We start from the raw sequence: 23,160 nt of genomic DNA on the forward strand, positions 1-23,160 counted from the left end.
AATTACTTGAGAAAATAGACGAGAGATCGCGTCAAGGAGGAGAACTATTCAACAGCAGAGACGCTTCCATACAGATTTAAGGGAAGTAATTTCCAGTTTGTTTTTAATAGCGGGCTTAGACATCACCCGCCGGAACATCCCCTGAGGAAGGACGTATATCGTCCGAAACATGTACATGTTGGGATATTTATAGCCTGTAGGTATAATATATAAAACAGAAAAGAGTTGGTTCTTTGTAAGAAGAAAGTGATCTATAGGACTAGATCCAACAGAGTATAAGCGGTGGTGTTGCAGTAACCGGAAATATTAAGAAACGTCAACTAATCGCTGCGAGAGACATTTGCCGGTTGTCATTGAAACATTTAGAATAAGGAAGAAGATTATTTTAATAACACATGTTCACATAAACACACAAAAAAACAGAGGAGGCTGGCAGGTCTATGATTATAATAAGCCTGAACAAGGCAGGGTTGCCTACATGGTTATATGAGACCTTGCCAACTTCTCATAAAATATTTTTTCCAAAATATAAAGCAAGTTCCATTTGGCATGTAGGCTCATTAAAGCATATTAAATAATAATAATATAAATATTTTTAAGCTTTCAATAATTTAGTATCACAATAAGGTGATAATTTCACAGTGAGTGAACCATTTGGTTCCCCTTTTGATCAAATTTTCATTTAGCCAGATAACCTCTTAGTGTTCTTGTAGTATGCTCTTGCATTGCATCTTTTATGGTACATTTCCATGCTCTGTATACTCTAACTTACAAGTCATATTGTAACAAAAGAAACAGTGCCTCACTTTTGTATTCCAACTTAGGATACTAAGCAGTGTGAAAAGGAGAGGACTCAAAACAGCAATCCATAAAATGGAAAACATTCCCAAACTTCCCTCATTAACCCAGCGTACCAAAATATGATTCATCTTTTCTACATTTTCAGTCTTCATTCTGAAGAAAAAGCAGGCTTATGACATCTGTGTGCATTTCCCCACATAATTACTTTTTTGTTTGATGCACTATCCACACCTAATTTTCAGGACATGTCGAAGGGGTGCACAAAATCTGGCAGGGGGCTCTATTTTCAGATGCACGCACTTACGCAGAAACACGACCACACATCCTGGAACGTAGGCTCTTTAGATCTGGATGGAATTTCTTGTTTCAGTAAAAGTCAATTGTGTTGTAGGAGTTGCTTCATCACTTAAAATTTCAATAATTTCTTCTCTCCCATGCATGCTCCCTGCTTGATTAGGGGTTTCCACGAAGAAATGTAAATTGGTGGTGCTCTGAAAATGTTATGAATGGCAGCTGTTGCTAAATTCTCTCCTGGTGAGAGCCCTGAGAATTACAGTATAAGTGTTAAGCACAGAGTATTACCACTCTATCAGCATTGGAGGGAAGGAACTAGAAAATATAAATTTTGCAAATGTGTATTTAAAATGCAATGCATACATCTTACAGCTTGGGGGTAATTTACGCACATAGGTAGCCTCTGCACATGGTCAGCAAACTTTCAGAAAGATGGGACTACATGCATACTGTCACTGTCGCACAGAGAAGTATGCACATGCCGAGAGGGCATTTTGTGTGCATTTTGGGTCGGGGTTAGGGGGTATGCGCTCATTTATGTATTTTAAAAACCGAGAACATATATACATCATCATGCATGCATGCTTTTACACCTGCTAATCAAGTCACAGATATTACATCTGACTGTTTCGGTTCTGCCTGCAGCGCAGCCCACCCTCCACCGCGGGTCCTCAGTGAGCATTGCTCCCAGCTGTGCAAGTTACCTCCTTACTGATCACTTGATGCTTTAGCCCCAGCCTTACTTATCTCAGCCTGTCCAGTCCCTCGGTTCCTCTTCATGGAGTCAACTAGGCTCTTTGATCTGGCCAGCCTTGTCTTGCTATACCTTGCCTTGTGGCCTACCCAGGTCTCCTGTCTTGCCTTGTGGCCTATCCAGGCCTTCTTCTTTGCCTAGTAACCTGCCCAGACGTCCTGCCTTGCTCTATAGCTTACCTTGGATTCCTGCCTTGCTCTGCAGCCTATTTTGGCTCAGTATCATGCTCTATAGCCTTCCAGGCTTCCTTCCCTTGTTCTGTAGTCTTCTAGGCTCTCCTGCCTGGCTCAGTAGCCTTCTGGTCCTACCTATCCTGCCTTACAGCATCCAGGCCTATCTTGCCAAGTCTCATGCCCTGTTGGGATTTCTTTTTTCCTGTTTCCCATTGCCTGTCTAGTCCTTTCCTTATCCATTCCTTGTTCAGTCCTGTCCTTGTCCAGTCCTTGCCCTGCCCAGTCCAGTTCAGTCCCTTGTCTACTTCCCAGGCTTTGCCCTTGTCCTTGCTTCGAGCTCAGCCAGTTTCTGCATCCTGCTCCCATCCAGTACCTCTGTCAGGCTACCATCCAGTACCTGTATCCAGCTCCCAGAGTGTGCCTGTATCCAGCTCCCAGCCATGATGTTCACAGGACGAAAGTCCTACTGGCCCCCAGAATCCAAGAGCTCAATCTGTAAGAGAGGGGGCTGGTTAGGCAGAAGACCAACTCCTGTCCTACCCTTCGGTCTTGTAACTCTTCTGCGGGGTGTTCCCTGACTCCAGCCTGCCAGACAGTGAAAAGGCCAAACAACCCTCACAGGAGTGGGGAAGGAAACAAAGTTTGTACCACTACTTATTTTTGTAACTATTGTCAATGTCAGATCCCACCACCTGTGCTAAGTGTGGGTCTCTGAACCCAGCTCAGTGGAAGTGTGTGGGGTGTAAAGTGGTGAATCCTATGAATGCAGAGGTCTTTCTATCTTGTAATACATCCAAGTTGAGACCCAGGCTACAAACTCCAGACTCAAACAGGAGATGTGCCTTTGAAAAAATACACAGTACAGCCTTCCTGAAAATCTCAGCAAATACAGCCACAGTTTGCCAAAGTGATTTAAACTCTGTACCTGTAAGGGCAAATCCTACTCCAGCTAAGGCACCTGAAGCCATCCCTGATGATCTGCTTTATTATGTCTGCTTTGCTTGCCAAATCTGGAACCCACCAAACTTTCCTGAGTGTTTTATTTTTATTTATTTATTATTTTTTATATACCGACATTCAATCTGAGATATCACATCGGTTTACATTCAGGTACTCTAGGTATTTCCCTATCCCCAGAGGGCTTACAATCCAAGGGGTAGATTTTTTAAAAAAAAGCGTGATCGCATACTTTTGGTCGCACAGCAGGCGCAAACAAAAGTACACTGGATTTTATAAGATACGCGCATAGCCGCGCGTATCTTATAAAATCCTGCATCGGCGCGCACAAGGCTGCCAATTTTGGGCAGCCTGCGCGCGCCGAGCCGCGCAGCCTGCCTCCGTTCCCTCCGAGGCCGCTCCGAAATCGAAGCAGCCTCGGAGGGAACTTTCTTTCGCCCTCCCCTCACCTTCCCCTCCCTTCCCCTACCTAACCCACCCCCCCCCCGGCCCTATCTAAACCCCCCCTTACCTTTGTCCTTCGATTTAAGCCTGCTAGAAGCACATGTAAATCTACGCGCGCCAGCGGACTGCTGGCGCGCCGTCATCCGACCTGGGGGCTGGTCCAGAGGCCTGGACCACACCCCCGGGCCGGCACCATGCCCCCGGTCCCGCCCCTGAAACGCCGGGTCATTTGGCCCCGCTCCCGACACACCCCCTTAAAAAAACCCCGGGACTTACACGCGTCCCAGGGCTCTGCGCGCGCCGGCGGCCTATGCAAAATAGGCGCGCCGGCGCACGAGGGCCCTGCTCGCATAAATCCGGGCGGATTTACGCGAGCAGGGCTTTTAAAATCCGCCCGTATGTTTGTACCTGAGGCAATGGAGGGTAAAGTGATTTGCCCAAGGTCACAAGTAGCAACAGCAGGACTTGAATGCTGGTCTCCTGGTTCGTAGCCCACTGCTCAAACCACTAGGCTATTCCTCCTCCCTTTGCCACTTTCCGAACTCTGCTTTTTGCACATGTAAAAGCTGCCAGTTTGCAAAACCTCAGTTCATAGAGACCTGTTTCGATTGCTATTCTTTGAAAATGCCTTCAGAACTACAAATACCTGTGTCTGCCAGCATACAATCTGCTAAGGAAGCTCCCAGCCCAGCCCCCTTGAAAACCACAGCACATCCAGACACAAGTAAACTCAGTCAAAGAAAATTAAAACCAACACCTGTGAAGGTAAATTCTGTTTTAATGCACAACACAGCCTCCTTGAAAAGCACAGCTTAATACAACCAAAATTTCCCAAATTAATTTAAATTTCTTACCTGCAAGGGCAAATCCTGTTTCAGTATGCAACACTCCTGTTCTTCTGCCCCTCTGTCAGATTAGCGCAATTTCAAAGTCAGCTTCTGTGATCCAAATTTCAGATCCTGACAAGCATGACAGTCGCCTTTCAAGAAATACTCAGCCCAACCTCTTTGAAATTCACAGCTAATACAGCTACAATTTGCCAAGATAACTTAAATTCTTTGGTTGTAAAGGCAAATTTACTTCTGGATCCAGCCAAGATAATTACGTGCAAATAAATGCACAGGGTAATCCTGCTCCGATGCCACTGTCTTAGTCTGCAGAAGTTAATACAGCCCTGGGAACCCAGCTGTAATCAGATGCAGGCAGCAAACCATTAATGAGATCAGCTCTGACTCCCAGGAGAGTAGTATATAGCTTCCTCACACCTGTCATTTTTGGATCCCTCCTGAGTGAACAAGGCTTAGAAGCTAGCTCCAATCCAGCTACACAGAGTCCACTCACACTGCTGTTCCCACCACATCTGCAGTTCTATCTCCAGAGAAGTCCAATGCCTCTGTTCAGCTATTTTGCAATGTGAAAACACCTTTAATGCTTTCTGCTAATTTCATATTCTCTTTCAGCTTGAGAGAACAGTAACCACATTACAAGTTCTGTCAGTCTCAGCTGTGCCTCAGCTCCAGGAGAAGCCCAGTCCTGCAACTCCATTCCAGGAGAGACCCAGTTCAGCAGATCCTCTTTGGAGGGAATCCACTCCATCTGATCTGCTCCAGGAGGTGCCCACTTATACAGCTTCACTCCATGAGAAGTCTACTTCATCCAGTCCACTCTGGGAGGAGAATAGCCTGGCTATTCCAGCCAATCCGCTTCAGGAGGAGTCCAACCCGTCCATTCCAGCCAATCCATTTTAGGGAGAGTCTGGCCATGGGCCATCTGATCCTCTCTGGGAGGAGTATGGGCCACCTGATCTGCTCTGGGAGGAGCATGGGCCACCGGATCCAATCCATGAGGAGCATGGGCCATCTGATCCACTCTGGGAGGAGCATGGGCCATCTGATCCACTCTGGGAGGAGCATGGGCCACCTTATCCACTCTGGGAGGAGCATGGGCCATCTGATCCACTCTGGGAGGAGCATGGGCCATCTGATCCACTCTGGGAGGAGCATGGGCCACCTGATCTGCTCTGGGAGGAGCACGGGCCACCTGATCCAATCCATGAGGAGCCTGGCCCAGCCATTCCTGCAACCCAGCATCAAAGAGATGCTGTTCCAGCTATCTAGCACCAGACAGACTTTAGCCCATCCACCCAGTGCCTGAGAGATTCTGACCCAGCCACCCAGTGCCTGAGAATGAATGGCCCAGCCACCCAATGCCTGAGAGACTTTGGCCCAGTCACCCAGCACCCAAAAGACTGGCCAAGCCACCCAGCACCAGAGAGACCCTAATTCAGTGCTTCTGCACCCGAAAGACCCTAAATCAGCACTTCCATGGTCAAGAGAACCTGTTTCAGTGTTTCCAGACCCAAGAGAACCTGACTCAGCACTTCAGCACCAGCAAAACTATGGTTTAAGATGACTACCCCAGAGACTCTAATTCAAGACCACTGCCCCAGAGAAACTCTGATCCAGCAGTCCAGCCTCAGAGAGACTCTATTCCAGCAGTCCACCCTCAGAAAGAAACTGAGCCACCAGTCCAGCCTCAGAGAAACTCTGACCCAGTATCTGTTGACCAGACATTTAAAGCCTCTGCCTCAGCTTTGAATAACCAACCTACTGACCACAGGCTCCATGGTAAATGGGACACAAGAGGAGGGGTTCTTAAAGGGGGGTACTTTTATGGTTCTGCCTGCTGCATAGCCTCCCCTCCACTAGGGGTCCTCAGCGAGCATCGCTCCCAGCTGCATAAGTTACCTTCTTCCTGATCACCTGATGCCTCAGTCCCAGCCTTATTTAACCAAGCCTGTCCATTCCCTCGGTTCCTCTTCATGGAGTCACCTCAGCTCTTTCACCTGGCCAGCCTTGTCTTGTTATATCTTGCCTTGTGGCTTACACAGTCCTTCTGCCTTGCCTTGTTGTCTACCCAGGCCTTCTGCCTTGCCTATTGGCCTACCTAGCCCTCCTATTTTGCCTTGTGGCCTATCTGGGCTTCCTGCCTTGCTCTATAGCCTACCTTGACTTCCTGTCTTGCTCTGTGGCCTTCTTTGGCTCCCTGTCTTATGCTATAGCCTTCTAGGCTTCTTTGCCTTGCTCTGCAGCTTTCTAGGCTCTCCTGCCTTTCTCGCTAGCATTTTGGGCCTACTTATCCTGCCTTGCGGCTTCCAGACATACTAGGATTACCTTGTCCAGTCTCGTGCCCTGTTGGGCTTTCTTGTTTCCTGTTGCCTATCTAGTCCTGTTCTTGTCCGGTCCTTGCCCTTCCCAGTCCAGTTCAGTCCCTTGTCTATTTCACAGATCTTACCTTGATCTTGACTCAAGCCCAGCCAGTACCTGTATCCAGCCCCCAATGAGTACTTGTATTCAGCTCTCAGCTATGATGCTCACCAGGAGGAAAGTCTTACCAGCCCCAGAACCCAAGGGCTCAACCTGCAGGGGAGGGGGCTGGTTAAGCAGAAGACCAGCTCTAGTCCTGCCCTCTGGTCCTGTACCTCTTCTGCACGGGTGCTCCATAACTCCAGCCTGCCAGACCATGACATGACTTCTCTTTTGTCTGCAGTTTTTGGGTGGGGAATCTGCAGCAAGCATTGGAGGGTGGAGGTCTCAGCAAACTGGTACCTGAGATAGGGTTGCCAACTGTCCTGATTTTTGCTGTACAGAATTTTGAGGTACTGTACTGAAAAAAGAGGAAGGGCTAAAATGTTTGGAAATGGCCTGATTTTACACTTCCAACTGCAAGTTAGCATCCAGACCTCCCCTGTGATTATACAATACAGTGTGTGCTTTGGTAGCTACACTATATTCAGTATGCATTGGTGTAAAGGAGTATATGGTAGACCCTCCTTAAAAGCCCAGGACCAGGCATTTAGCCTAGTCCACCTTAAGCCACACATAGGAAGGGAGTTCTGCTTTCAGGGTGTTTTCCTTAGAAAGGGAATAAGAAGCTAGGCCCAGAAAAAATAAGAGGCTGCAGAGAAGAGAAGGAAGCCTAAGGATACATTTATTCCATGAATTGCGTTGTGACTTTTACTTTGAAACTGCTAAGGTAAGCAGGTTTGTTTCTGCTTGTTTTTTGTCTGTAACCAATAAAAGTTTGAGAGAATAGCCAGAGTCCAACCTGAATCTGTCCTTTGGCAAGCCAAAGACTGCTCATGGTATCACAGTTGGATACATTTATTTTGTGTCACTTGCTTAGGCTGCAGTCCATGATTTAATCATAGGCCTAAAAAATTTACAGAACAGTAGTCTGGTTTCTGGACTAGTAAAAGCAAACCTTTTTCAGAGTTCAAAAGTTTGAAACTAGTAGTCAAAATATTAGACTCCTAAAGGATAGCATCGAGAGTAACATTGCAAAATATTTCTTCACAGAAAAAATGGTGGATGCATGGAATAATCTCCCAATGGAGCCAATAACGGCAAAAATAATGACAGTTCAAAAAAGCATGGGACAAGTGAAGAGGATCATTAATTGTAAAGAAGTGAGGGAAAAGTCAGAGATTAACTGGGATCTATGGCACCGTAGCAGTAAGTGAAATGGGAACATTAGATGAGGCCTTATCTACTATTATATTTTTATATGTTATATATTTCTGTGTTTTTCTAATGATGAAGAGTGTCAATAAGTCGCTTGTGCATAAATTCCATCCGCAAAGATATTAAACAGCATCTCCAAATGCTCGGAAATTTGATAGTTGGCAACCACCTAGCCTTTAAGTATGCGTACAAGTATTTTTATAAGTGGGATGCACATACACAAAGCATACTTTATGCTTTGGCACATAAACTGAGGGTTATTATGTGCACGTTACAATTATTTAACACACGATATATATATGCACATACTTTTATAAAATAGGTGTAGAAATTATGCAGATCCATGCATTAAAAAATGTGTACGTACTGAAACATATGTGAGTACTTTCAGAGCAGTCATAGTTGGTATTTTACAAATGGTGCGGTTCCCGCTGCACAGTTTATAAAATACAGGTGTAACTTTAGGAATACTTGCTTATGTGTGTATGTGCAGAATTATGGACACTATTGCAAATTAACCTCCCCAATTACAACCTCTGCATTGTCAAAGAAGGAATTTATATAGTTTAAGTTACATCTGATTGGCAGATCTGTTGTGACTACAAAGAAATATGAAAAATGGAGCATTGTTATTTGACTCTGTAACATGAACTACTGCTGTTCAACCAAAGCAAAGAGGAGGACTACATGGATCAGTGGATTGAGACATGGATGCAGTGCCTTTTACTACTGGGTAGCTATGTCAAATCCAGACCGGGAATTTCCATGGATGCGTATAAATTTAGCTAGTAGTTTCAGCTCAGATGCCAGTGAACAAGTTTGTAACTCTAAAACCACCAACACAATTAGTATCAACTGGCACCTTAATGGTAGCAATATAATAGAGGTATCAAGAAATAAATGGACATAGGCAACCGAAGTACCCTCTCAACAAAACTTTATATCAGCAGGGATAAGATGTACTTGCCCAGGTTTGACAGCCATATTTCAGCGAATTTTTAATTCCAGTTTTTCTAAGTAAAAATAAGAATTTAAGTTCATAGATGCAATAGGGCAAAGCAAGAACTGGTTCAGCTTGTGATAACATGGACTCATCTGGAAACCCTCCCTTCTCATCACTAGGAGCGAGGGAGAGATGCATAGGCAGCCCGTCTTGGTCTTGCCCTTGTGCATGAAGGGACTTGTAGTTCCGCTTTGCTTTTTGTAATTATTTCCTTTACTGATTTTCCTATGCAGACTGTAATATCTGCCCTCCTGAGGGATCTTAGATTTTCTCGTCCCTATAGAACTAGGACTGACTCAGTCTCTCCATTTTGATCTATGCAACAGAAAATCTTACACTGCCCCTGCCGTTGTTCTACCTGTTCTGTGAATAGAAATGAAATGCTTCTGCTTCCATCGCAATGCGCAGTATTAAAACCACTACAAAGAAAAATATTTCAAAAAATCCTAAAAAGCTAAAGCAGAACACATTTTGTTACAGAAAAAACTGGGATGTGTCATTTTTCCCAATTCTCTCTTACACTGTAGTGATAAATTTACATCAAACATTTAGAATTTCTAACTTTATATAATGAAAAAAAAAATTAAATGTGTGATTCTATCTATATTTCAATGTAATATGGGTCACTGACAAGCCATGAATGAATATGGGATCAGTTGACACGACCTCCAATGAGTAAAAGAATGTGAAACTCATTAAAAAAAAAAAAAACACATGGTGTCCAGCAGGCTCCAGTAAATGAGTTCCCTCCATTTCCTTTTTTTTTTGCTTTTTTTCAACACATTTTCCCCAGAGCCTAATCCCTGCATCACAAGCATACCCGACTGGGGAATGTGGCGCACAGGATGTAGATTTTAATCTGAAGAGTGCTACATTTTCTTTTCAGAACGTTGTAGTGGGCTAACCTGGGGAATTATCCTACTGGATCTGACCTTTAGAAAAAGCAGCCCTGTGTATTGGCTACAAAGTACACACACATTTCACCACATGCATACTTTCTGCAACATAAATAACAGGCGACCCAGGAAGCAAGTTGTGGGAGAAAATTGTGTGCATATATTGGATCTTCTATTGTATGCATGTATTTTCCATTTCATTTGTTCATTTAAAAAAAAAAAACACATTATATTCCGCTCTCTCCCCGACATATGGCACAGATTACAGCATGTAAGTCCATGTTGCAGAAATAGCAGGTCTATGTAGGTAATGTGTCCCGGTGTGACTTTAGGTGGATTTACAAAGTGTCCACATATGCCAGTGCTAAGCAGCTTACTCAAACTGTATCTGTTAATAACAAACGTAAACACTACTTTTCCCTTCCACAGCAGGATTTAGGGGGAAGCAGAGAAGGAGAGAAAGAGGAGAAAACAAGAGAAAAGGGAAGGAAGGAGAAGAGCAAAATTAAGACATGGAAGGGAAAGGAGACAAAAGTCAAAGATAAGACAAGGAGAAGGAAAAAGCAAAGGAGAAGAAAATGAATGCCAAAATAAGGAGAGGGGACAATTGTAGGCAGAAAAGAGAAACAAGTGCCATGGAAATCATCAAACTGTGTGAAAATGTATGAACTTTCACAAATAGTGATGTCATTTCTGGGGTAGAAGATTCAGTTTTCAACTACACCTCAGCTGTGACATTGATTGCAATGAGATCCAGTGCAAAGTTCTGCACCGAAGTTGTGCAGCCTGAGCCAGGCAACAGTCCTCTCGCCCAGCTGAGCATACCTATCCCAAGCTGTATCGGTAAAGATGACACATCCTGATCACCCAGACCAGGTCAAGGCTACAGAGTCTATCCTACACCATCAAGTGAGGAAAGGTGAGAAATATAAACTAAACACAGTCTTCTCCTGGAGCAGGAAGTTACGCAAAGCTGCAGCAGAACAGAAAAAGTATCTCATCTTTTACTATGTATTAGGCCAGTAATGAATCACGCAAAGAAGCAACCATTTTATGGCTCTGCTCTAGTTCATACCACATTTCTCTGTGGTTTACAGCTGGCCTGTTCTTTGAAAGTAAGCAGCCAAAAGCATTGCCTGACCAGCTGAACTAATTCCTCAGTCTGCCCAAAGCCCCCTGCTGCAGCCTGACACTGTCCTCAGCATCTTACAGCTTATTTAATCCTTCTCTGCTGCATGGTCTACACAAACCATCTCTCACATTCAAAGTAATTTAAAGTCAGCTGTCATCTGAAGTGGGGGAAAAAACACAGCAAGGGACATATCATCAAAATTAAAAAAAAAAAATAGCCTACAGCCAGAGTCCGGAGGAGGCCGAGTCAGCTCCCTGGAATCTGATCCTTCCACAACCTATAATTTCCATTTTATTTCTTCCTAATGAGGCAGGAGTTGAAACAGTTGACCTGATCAGTTTCAGATGGTGGCCCTGCAGCAGCAAGCCCCCTGCTGTACTGCTGTCCCTCACACCCAGTGAGCTGAGACCAAGCTGTGACCCATGTAAATAGGAGGTTTCCAGGTTAATGAGGAGCTGCGGTGCCAGCTGAAAGCCGGCAAGACTTGCTCTTACATTCCTAGTCCTGGCTCTGAGATTTATTTTTTTTCTGTAACTGAATCAAAGGTTCACATGTTCAAACAGGGCTTCTCCCATCATATGTCTGCACAGATAAAACTTCCAAAGAGAGGGCCCATCCAGTTACAACAATGGCAATCAATCTGAATCATGAAAAAAAAAACCAGAGGCAGGGCAAGATAATGTCTCCTCAAGTATAATAATAATAATAACTTGGATTTGGATTCTATATCTTTCATCCAAACATGGCGCAACTGCACTCTACAATTATAAAATATGTACAGCTGCATCCAAAGTGAAGAAAGCTAATCTCTAACAACCAAAACATACCTCCTCATCCTTCCTGCTCTAGAATGGAAACTGTAAATGTAACAGGGCCCCCGCACCCCCACCTTGAGAAGAGGGCCACATTTCCCAGCCCTGCTGAGTACAGATCCACTCATTGCAGGATTGAGAGATACTAATTCTGTGAAAGGGAGATAGGATGAGCCTGTAGGGCCCTAAGAGGATCACATTCCACCAAATAAACAGTCCACTCTTAAGGTGATGTATTCCAAACAGAAAAACAGATTTTATTTTCAAGAATTCAAAAGTTCAGACAGGTACAAAAATTAAAGACACAATCTCACAGTATATACAGTACATCAAACAGGAGACAGTTGTTTAAGTTCCAAAAATCACAGGATAAGTTGAAGACAGTTCCTTATGCCTCTTAAGTTGTTTTTCAACACTAAGGACCCCACTGTCTTCCCATTTATTATAAGAACATAAGAAATTGCCATACTGAATTAGACCAAGGGTCCATCAAGCCCAGCATCTTGTTTCCAACAGTGGCCAATTCGGGCTACAAGTACCTGGCAAGTACCAAAAAACTAAGTATATCCCATGCTACTAATGGTAGTAATAGCAGTGGCTATTTTCTAAGTCAACTTAATTAATAGCAGGTAATGGACTTCTCCTCCAAGAACTTATCCAAACCTTTTTTAAACCCAGCTACACTAACTGCATTAACCACATCCCCTGGCAACAAATTCCAGAATCTAATTGTGCACTGAGTGAAAAAGAATTTTCTCTGATTAGTTTTAAATGTGCTACATGCTAACTTCATGGAGTGCCACTTAGTCCTTCTATTTTCCGAAAGGGTAAATAACCGATTCACATTTACCCGCTCTAGACCTCTCATGATTTTAAACACCTCTATCATATCCCCCCTCAGTCATCTCTTCTCCAAGCTGAACAGCCCTAGCCTTTTAGTCTCTCCTCATAAGGGAATTGTTCCATCCCCTTTATCATTTTGGTTGCCCTTCTCTGTACCTTCTCCATTGCAACTATATATTTTTTGAGATACGGTGACCAGAATTGTACGCAGTATTCAAGGCGTGGTCTCACCATGGAGCAATACAGAGGCATTATGACATTTTCCATCAATTTCAATGTATTATATACTATAACGCCTAGATCTCTTTTCTGGGTGGTAGCTCCTAATATGGAACCTAACATCAAGTGACTATAGCATGAGTTATTTTTCCCTATATGCAACACCTTGCACTTGTCCACATTAAATTTCATCTGCCATTTCGATGCCCAATTTTCCAGTCTCACAAGGTCTTCCTGCAATTTATCACAGTCTGCTTGGGATTTAACTACTATGAATAATTTTGTATCATCTGCAAATTTGATTACCTCATTTACAGAGATTTATATGTCACCTATATTTCCTTATCCCCAACAGGAAACACTGCAGAATCCTCTTTTACACTCTGAACTACCCACTGATGGCAAGATTGAAAAAGGCAGAGTTCTCCTTCATTTCTGGTTCAAGTTTCTCATTCTTTCCACCCTACAAGAGATCTCCCCTCTCCTGTGGATCCAGAGCCCACTCCTTGACTGCTCTCCTTGGGCTCTTCTAAACGTCTTTCCACATCCCATTCCCCAGGCTCTGATTTGACTCTCGTAGTGACTCGTGGAATCACCGCTTTTAGTCCTACTCCACTGACCCACATTTTGTGGGGCAGCAGGGATGGTGCAAGAATATTTGGTGCCCTAGGTGAACCTTTGCTCATGCACTCCCTACCCCCAACTTCCCTATAGGCAGTGGTTCCGCCAGAATGCTCCTTTCTCTGACAGTATTCGCTTTCCCCCTCTGGGCTCCTTTTTCCCAGTGGAAGGAGAGGGAGAGGGAGCCCTTGGAACCTTCAACACCTCCATGTTGATGTAACCCTTATTTTGAAAGTGGAAAATCATTCTAGGGCACATAAACTAATTTATTAATCTTTGAGACTGCTCCGGCTAGCGTGTCTCCTTTGGCCTGCAATCTATATCCCAGAGATGGATTCTTTTTATTGGGGGGGAATCTTTTTTCTATAGCCCAGACAGTGGTGTGATAATCCCTGTCTGTGTTGTTAGTTGTAGCATCCCTTGGAGGGAGTTGCTATGACAAAACAGGAAGGACCAGGCACTAGACGTTAAATAATAATTTTATTGATTGTTGAAAGTCAACTTAAAGTCCATCTTTAAATAAGTGTCCAGTTACAGTTTATTTTAGTACAGATTGGTATCTCCTCTTGGGTAGGTGTCCTTTACTTCAGCAACCTGGCAGAGCTTCCCATGGTGGTGGAAAATGTGCACAAAAGCTCTCCCAGCAGTCTAACTGGGATTCCTATGACAGGGGTCATAACTTAGTCTCCAGTTCAATTCAGAACAGCCAGCCCTGGGACCTTGTCCCAATCTGGTGGAGATCTGGATGGCGTCCCCATGATCTTACTTGACTCCTTTGTTTGTTCTGAAAGGTGACTTCTCCTGTTGAAAAGTCTTTAGTAGCAGGAACCTGCTATTCCAGCTTGGCTCCCAGTGAGGAGGAGTGGCTTACAAACCTCCTCACAATCAAAAGAGATATTATTTCCCATAGTCAAAAATCTTCCTGGACTGGTGTTCTGCTGTCACAGGTGCTTGCCTCATTCAGGGATTGAATGGGCCCACTGGTCTTCAGTTCTGGAGTGGGAGCCCAGTAGGGGTTCGCGCTGAAAAGATTTCCTCACTGCAACTAACAGTCTGCATAAAGAAGGTTCCCTTCAAAAAGCAAAAACATGATGAGGCTTCAACAGGAAAGGAAAATCAGACATCCTTACTGTTCTGTGTCTGTCCTGAACTAAATCTAATCACACCCAAAACTGTACAATGGCTGGGTTATAAAGGCAAGAGCAACCAATCCAAAATGGGAGGAGGGCAAGGGGAATGGAAAGCTCGAGAGTGTTTAGCATATAGAATGTAACTTAGGGACATATAGTGGCAGACTGGAGGGTCCGGCCACATTTGTATTTCCAAAATCCCATGCCATAACAGCCACCTAACAATCATTTTGAGCACTATTTTGAAAGGTTTTATCCTGGTAAATAGACCTTTTTCAACATGTATGCACAGGCTTTCACATCAATAATACTTTTAACTGCACTGAAAGAAAGTGTTCCTAGGAGTGAGTAGAGGGCAGTTAGGGATGCAATGCACATACATTTTATTTTCAACTCTACCTATACTGTTCTGCACTCATATTATTGTCCACACAAACAGCAGGTGCAAAATATTTGTACTTTACCTTTGAAAGTTAGCTACTGCATCTTGTTTGAGTAGCTGGTAAGCTCCATAAAGCAGGGACTCTTTCTCTTATGTGTATCTGTACAGCACTGCAAACATATAGTAGATGTCTAAAAATGGTAAGTAAAAGTAGTAGTAGGTCCACATTAAAGAACATAAGATCATAAAAAATGCCATACTGAGTTAGAACAATACCCATTGAGCCCAGTATCCTCTCTCCGACAGTAACCAGTCCGGGTCACAAGTGTGACGTCAATTGTTTTAAAGGGTGCCCCAGGAATGAGCAGCTTAATGTCTGACAGTGACAACTGAGAAGTTGGGTGTCTTCCTCCTATGTTCAAAACCAGTGGACAGAAGGTTTGGAACACACAACAAATAACTGATAATCCAATGTGTCTAAACATTTTTTTACAATGAACCAATGAAATCATAAACATACATGTTTATTACAAATTCATATACAATAAAAATTACCCATAGGCAGATATATAAAAACATGAACTTATAACAGCCTGACAACTGCACAGGCTGCTGTTCCAAATCTTCAAAAGATCAGCTGATAGGCACAAAGACTGAAAAGCACATAGTTTGGAAAGGATTTCTCGTGGCCATGTTTTGGCATCCACGTCTGCATCAGGGATATTATGAGCTTCACTTGAAAATATGGCATGATAAGTACCACTTATTGTCAAGATCTCCCTTCCCAGCTAATGGTGACCCTAAAGCCATTCATGGGATACCAGTGACACAAATCATATTAAAAAAGCCTTTCCTCTTATAGAATCTTATTTCTGTATTCCTCTGCCTCATGCTGCTGCTGGTATTTGGATGTGGTTAACCTGGTAACTAACTGACAAAAAACCAGAATATAAATACATATCTAGGGAGGGAACAAGATATCCACTGAGGGAAAATGAGGGGCATAGAGCTGGGAGGACTAGAGAGATGTTGCTGAAGACAGCAACACATCCTCTCAGTACACTCCCTCTCCTTCAGGGACGGCCTCCGGTTGGCCTTTGCATTGCTCTGCAAGAAATTTCTTTAAGAAGACAAGTCACGTGGACGTCAGATGCATCAATCCAAGATCTTTCTTTAGGGCTATACTCCTTCCAATGGTCCAAATACTGTATTCTGTTATGGGACACTCTAGAGTCCAGAATCTTGTCAACATCGAATTCTGGCTAGCCATCAACTAGAACTAGATCCAGAGGCATTCCTTGCCTATTGAAAGGATCTGGCATAGCTGGCTTTAACAAAAAGATGAGAAAAGCAACAGTATCTTAAGAGAGTTGGGAAGCTGAAGGCACATGGTTACTAGATTGATTTTCTCAATAATGGGATACTGTTACGCCAGGAGGTAGTGAGCTCTTGTGCTGTTGTTAAGTTTGTGCTGCCTATCTTGTGTGAGCACAAGATAGGCCTTAACAGGCAGCGGCTGATGCACCACGAAAGTAAGTATTCTGCCTAGCTAACTATCTCCCCCTTGAGTTGAGCCCTCTGATTCTGGCGGCTGGCAGGACTTTCCTGTTGTGATCCAGCGGTAGTGTCAGAGGCTAGACAGCTGGCTGATCTGAACGAGGTTGGAGTCCAGTCTGACACTGAGATGAGAAAAGCAGGAATAAGCACCAGGGCAGACAAGGACAACAGAGAGTGGAACTGGATACCACAGGAGTCGCAAGGAGGATACCAAGAGCAAGACAAGAAGCAGGAACATCATCAGGGCCACCAGGAATGCATAAGAACATGCTGGGCAACCAGAACTGCTAAAGGATGCAGAAGACCTGTGACAAAGGCACTGGATAGAAATTCTGAACCTCCTTTTATACTAAGCAAGATGTGATATCATCTGGGCGTGTCACAGGAAGTCCTGCCAGAAGGACCTATACAAGGGGTCAAGAGTTGCAGGAAATTCAGCCATGCTCCTTGGATGCAGGATGATGCCGGATGCTACACTGGAGGTGTTTCAGACATTACAGATACAGTCCTATGTACTTAGGGATGAAATTAGCACAGGAGAGCTTCAGATATTGATTATTTGTCGACAGCTGAATCATATCACCCATCTGAAGCTGAGGTTCACATATAGAATGACGGTCAGTGAATTTCTTCTGCTGGATCATGGATCTCTTCAAATTATTGTTCACTTATACCCAGGTTTTCTGGAAGCATTGCAACAAGTCGTCATTTGCAGGAATTTCAGAAGCTGGAACAGAAGGAGGTATACAAACAGGGTGTTGATTGTAGACTGTGAAGAATGAAGAAACCCTTGAAGATTTGTTTACATGATTGTTCTGATTAAATTCAGCACAAGGGAGCAATCTAGCCCATTCATTCTGATGAACAGAAATGAAGCATCTAAGGAACTGCTCAAGATTTTAGTTGATCTTCTCCATAAGGTCATTAGTCTGGGGATAGCACCCTGACAAAAAATGTAAATTGATACCAAAATCTTTACAAAAGACCCTTTGTAATCTGGCAACAAATTGGGAATCTCGATCCTACACAATAGTGGTTGGGATTCCATGTAATTGGACAACCTCTCTAGCAAATATGATGACCCTGATAAGAGATCCATTATGCACAGCAAGGAGCCAGACTGTTTCCAATGTGCAGCTAAGATATAGATGCTTTTATTAATTTAAAATTATTGTAGAAGGCTTCTGTGTATAATATATTGCTATCTGTGCTTTCATTTCATTATCTTTCTCTTCTAGTTATTGATATAGTATATTAATTTGTTGGGGTTTCTTTGCTGTTGGATTTCTTTAAAATTCAAGAAAAAAGAAAATCACAAAAAAACCCCCAATAACTAGAGATGTGAATCGTGTGATCGATCGTCTTAACGATCGATTTCGGCTGGGGGGGGAGGGAATCGGATCGTCGCAGTTTTGTTTTTTTAAATATCGTGTAAATCATAAATCGGGGGAGGGCGGGAAAACCGGCACACTAAAACAACCCTAAAACCCACCCCAACCCTTTAAAATAAATCCCCCACCCTCCCGAACCACCCCAAAATGTCTTAAATTATCTGGGGTCTAGTGGGGGGGTCCCGGTGTGATCTTCCACTCTCGGGCACACTAAAACAACCCTAAAACCCACCCCGACCCTTTAAAATAAATCCCCCACCCTCCCGAACCCCCCCCCAAATGTCTTAAATTACCTGGGTCCAGTGGGGGGGTCCCAGTGTGATGTTCCACTCTCGGGCCACGGGTGCGTTGATAGAAATGGCGCCGGCGCTACCTTTGCCCTGTCATATGACAGGGCAAAGGTAGCGCCGGCGCCATTTTGGTTCCTGTCCCCCGACGTCACGAGCGTAGGAGATCACTCCCGGACCCCCGCTGGTCCCCCAGGGACTTTTGGCCAGCTTGGGGGGGGGCCTCCTGACCCCCACAAGACTTTCCAAAAGTCCAGCGGGGGTCCGGGAACGACCTCCTGCACTCGAATCGTGTTGCCGTAATGCAAAATGGCGCCGGTCATACGGCCATATTGCTGTACTGCAAAATGGCACCGGCCGTATGGCCGTATGGCCGGCGCCATTTTGCATATGACAGGGCAAAGGTAACACCGGCGCCATTTCTATCAACCCGTGGCCCAAGAGTGGAACATCACACCGGGACCCCCCCACTGGACCCCAAATAATTTAAGACATTTTGGGGAGGTTCAGGAGGGTGGGGGATTTATTTTAAAGGGTCGGGGTGGGTTTTAGGGTTGTTTTAGTGTGCCGGTTTTCCCGCCCTCCCTCTTCCCCTCTCCCTTTCCCCGATTTACGATTTTTGATGACAAATCGGGGGAATTCCTATTATATATCGCCTTTAATGATTTTTGATGATTTAAAATATATCGGACGATATTTTAAATCATCAAAAAACGATTCACATCCCTACCAATAACCATTCTAGCTTTTAATTTAATTTTTAATTTTTTAATTTAATTTAATCTAGCTTTTAAAAATGATAGTAATTTTACAAGAGACAGCAAACTATACAATAGATTTCATATCATAATGTAAATAATGTAAATATTTTAATCTCTTCCATTCGTCTCTCTTATTCTAATTTCTCTTCCCAGTTTTAAGACCCTGTTGTAATGTAACTTTTGTTCTCCTTGCACTTGTTTTTCGTTTCTTGTTCTCACCCCTTGTTTTATGTAAACCGGCATGATGTGGTTTCTAATCATGAATGCCGGTATAGAAAAACGCTAAATAAATAAATAAATAAATAAATAATTGGATAGAATCTCTCTCTTATTTGTATTTAGCTGTCACTAACAATCTCTGTTTAGATATTAATATTGGGGCATAAAGTACTGTGGGTTCATTTAAAGCTAAGGACAAAATAAACTTCCAGAAAGTGTCCTGCTTTACCTAGCTTGACCAAGGATTAACTGTTTAACTCCCTCCCACCCTACCCCTCTGCCCACCCACCCCTAGGTTTGTTTTTCTGATATTGTCTGCCTAAATTCATAATTGGCAACAAGATAAATTAGTAAATTAGTATTTCCTTAGGTGTTAACCATCAAATAAATTACCAAAATGAGGACTATCCAATGTAACTATTGTAGAGCCTTTATTCTGAGGGAAATCATCTGGAAACTTAGGGCTTGCCCCATTTGTTCAGAACTCTCTTCCTTGAAAAAGGAGCTGGCTGAAGTTAAAGCTGAATTAGCTTCAATAAAGAAAGTATCACCCACTTTACATTATTCAGGAATTAATTCCCCATTACCACAGAAAAACCAAAAGTCAAGGAAAAAGAGATTTACAGTGGGCTCAGGTAGGATAAGACCTGTGACTGACAGACACCCATTCTTGACAGCTGTGCAGCCCACAAGTCTACCTCCACCCCCCCCCCCCCCCCCCCCACACACACACACACACACTCACACAGGGCATTAAGGAACTCAAAAAACAACAGGATTACAGTGGGCTCTGGTAGAATTAGACCTGTGATGCGGAGACACACACTGTATCAAGTGCAACAAGTACAAAAAGCCTTCTCTGTATTAAATACTGAAGAAGTTCTTGAGAAAAAGATTAAAGTGTTATCTGAAAAGAAAGAAGAAACCCAATGCATACAGAAATTCCAGATCAGTAACCAAAGGAAGAAGCTTATTGTGATGGATGACTCTGTCATCAGAGGCACAAATCTTTTCCTTTGCACAAATGCAAAGGGAAAGGGTGAAGTGGATAACAAAACTCAACTAAAGTCACAAAAGGATTCCAGGAAAAGCAGTAACCTGAACGAGAAAAGCTGGAAAGCTATGAGCACAAATGTTCATAGTTTGGGCAATAAAATCCCAGATCTGCAAGCCCTAATGGTGGAGGCGGATTTGGACATTGTTCCTGTCACAGAGACGTGGTTCATGGAATCTCATGATTGGGATATGGCAATCCCAGGCTATAACTTGTTAAGGAAGGACAGAGAGGATAGGAAAGGGGGAGGAGTGGCTCTTAATGTCAGAAACAATATCAAACATCCATCCACACACACATTAAAAATACTTATTAATTATCTCTCTCGTAGTGAAATTATTTTTATCCGTTGTTATTATTGAGAAAACTCTCTTTATCCTTCTTTGCAGGACTTTATAATACTCCCGACATGTTTCTCCTTCTCACAGGCTTCTTCAAGAGAGACCGTTTCAATTCACTACTGGATCTATATCTTTCAAACGATCTTTCCAAGTATCCCCATGTATTTATATTCTACAAAAAAAAATTTTTAAATAACAAACATTTTCATAATCCTTCAACAACTTTTTTATAAAAAACTTTTAGTAATTATATATGTGCCCAATATCCCATAAGCACAAATATAAAAAACATACCTCAAATCCAAACTTTTATTTCTCAAACAATTCCACCGAATGAGTGTCCAATTCTCACTTAGCTTTTCTTGCTTCTGATTGTTTCCTCTAAAAAAGACAAACACAATCCATATTCCCCAAAAAAGCATGTTTTCGAAATGCTGAGTTTGGATTGGTTTTGATGCCCTTTAAATAGGGGGTTGGGTTTTTTTGGTGTTTGCTATTTGTTTAAATGCTTGAAAGGTATGGCAGTGAAATGCTAAGGAAGAAATGAATTGGATTGTCCAAAGAGGCGAGTTTATTTGTTCCTTGAGGCATCAGTTGGAAGTGAGCTTGTTGGAGGGTGAGTCATTTGCTTCTTTCAGTTTTTCATGTGGTCCCTTTTGTTGCTTTTTTGGGGAATATGGATTGTGTTTGTCTTTTTTAGAGGAAGCAATCAGAAGCAAGAAAAGCTAAGTGAGAATTGGACACTCATTCGGTGGAATTGTTTGAGAAATAAAAGTTGGGATTTGAGGTATGTTTTTTATATATGTGCTTATGGGATATTGGACACATATATAATTACTAAAAGTATTTTATAAAAAAGTTGTTCAAGGATTATGAAAATGTTTGTTATTTAAAAAAAGTTTTTGTAGAATATAAATACATGGGGATACTTGGAAAGATCGTTTGAAAGATATGGGTCCAGTAGTGAATTGAAACGGTCTCTCCTGAAGAAGCCTGTGAGAAGGCGAAACATGGCGGGAGTATTATAAAGTCCTGCAAAGAAGGATAAAGAGAGTTTTCTCAATAATAACAACGGATAAAAATAATTTCACTACTAGAGAGATAATTATAAGTACTTTTAATGTGTGTGTGGATGGATGTGTTGAGCTCGTGGACCCTTGGACCGGTCAGGACCAGGGATGGAACGCTGTGAAGGATCGCAGCCGATGGTCTGACCGGCAGGCGGCTGGACGGACTCGTGGAGGGAAGGATGAAGAAGCACGGAGGAACCCTATGCGACCAAGGGTTCAAGGGAGAAGTGGTGTGAAGACGGTGTTGGCCCGGGTGTTCTGAGACCTTCACCCTGGAAGCCGGTACTCCCCCGAGAGGAGCTCGTAAGAGTCCGGCCGCTGGGACTTCTGGAGATTCGCCCTGGAAGCCGGAGCCCCCCCGGGAGGTGCCCGTAGGGGCCCGGCCGCTGGGACTTAGGAGAATCTTCGGGGCCAGCTGAGCAGGAACTTGGAGAACAGGGAAGATCCGAGGCAGGGTCCCGAAGACAGTGCGGAGAGTCCAGGGATGAGGCAAAGCGGAGTCGTGAAGCGGACCGAGTCAGAACCAGAAGACGGAAGGCAACCAGAACCAGGGAGCAGACAAGCGCGGAGTCGTGGACGGAAACAGGTCAAGCCAGGAATCAGAGGATGTCGTCAAAACCAGAGGATGAGGCAGAAGAAGAGTCAGGAACCAAACCGGATCAGGAGGAAGCAATCGAAAGCAGGAACGCAGCAACTAAGACACAGGAAACCTGCGGAACCTCGTTGCAAGGCGATTTAGTCTTGTAACTGCAGGGCTTAAGTAGCCCTGCAGCGTCTGACGTCAGTCGGAGGCGGAACCTGGCTTTCCCGCGCTGGCCCCTTTAAATTAGGAGCCTGAACGTGCGCGTGCGTCTAGGGGGCGGAGCCAGCCGTGGAGAGACGCCGGCTGCTCCGCCGAAGCGAGGACGCGGCGGCAGAAGAGCCTGCAGGCCCGGGCGAGGTGGGAGCGCGCCGGGCCTGCGGCGGCAGAGGTCCCCGGAGGCGCGGGGAAGGCGGCCAGGAGCCGGGGCTGCCACGGGGTAAGCGGCGATTCCGGGGCCGACCCGGAATCGCAACAGGATGTGTGAATGATTTTTTATCTAATTGTTTTTTGGAAATATGTATTCCTTTGTATATTCAATATAAATTATTGTGAAAAGATCTTTATTAAAATATTTTTTGTAATTGAAATAAAATTTACAATATTAAATTATATGTCACTATATGATACATTTTGATTGGTGGTGTGATATATTGTTAAAATTGCCAGGATTGTGTATCTTATAGAAACAATATCCAAGCATCTGAGCTGCAAGGAAGATGGAGCATTGAAAAAGCACTTAAAAAAGATGATGGGGCATCCATTTATATTGGAGTGGTTTTCAGGCCTCCAAATCAAAAGGAAGAGCATGATAGAGATCTGGTTAAAGACATCCAAAAGATGGGAAAGAAGGGAGAAGTGGTGATCGTTGGAGGCTTTAATCTGCCGGATGTAGACTGGAGAATCCCTTCTGCAG

The 23,160-nt window shown here is 43.7% G+C and overlaps 1 protein-coding gene across 3 annotated transcripts in view; it reads right to left on the reverse strand.

Moving 5' to 3' along the window:
• The window catches only part of SLC25A21 (solute carrier family 25 member 21), an 847,107-nt gene that overhangs the window by 352,738 nt on the left and 471,209 nt on the right, over positions 1-23,160 (reverse strand). The gene's annotated exons all lie outside the window — the stretch shown is intronic.

Source organism: Rhinatrema bivittatum, chromosome 4 (genome assembly GCF_901001135.1).
Source record: "Rhinatrema bivittatum chromosome 4, aRhiBiv1.1, whole genome shotgun sequence".
Lineage (NCBI taxonomy): Eukaryota > Metazoa > Chordata > Amphibia > Gymnophiona > Rhinatrematidae > Rhinatrema > Rhinatrema bivittatum.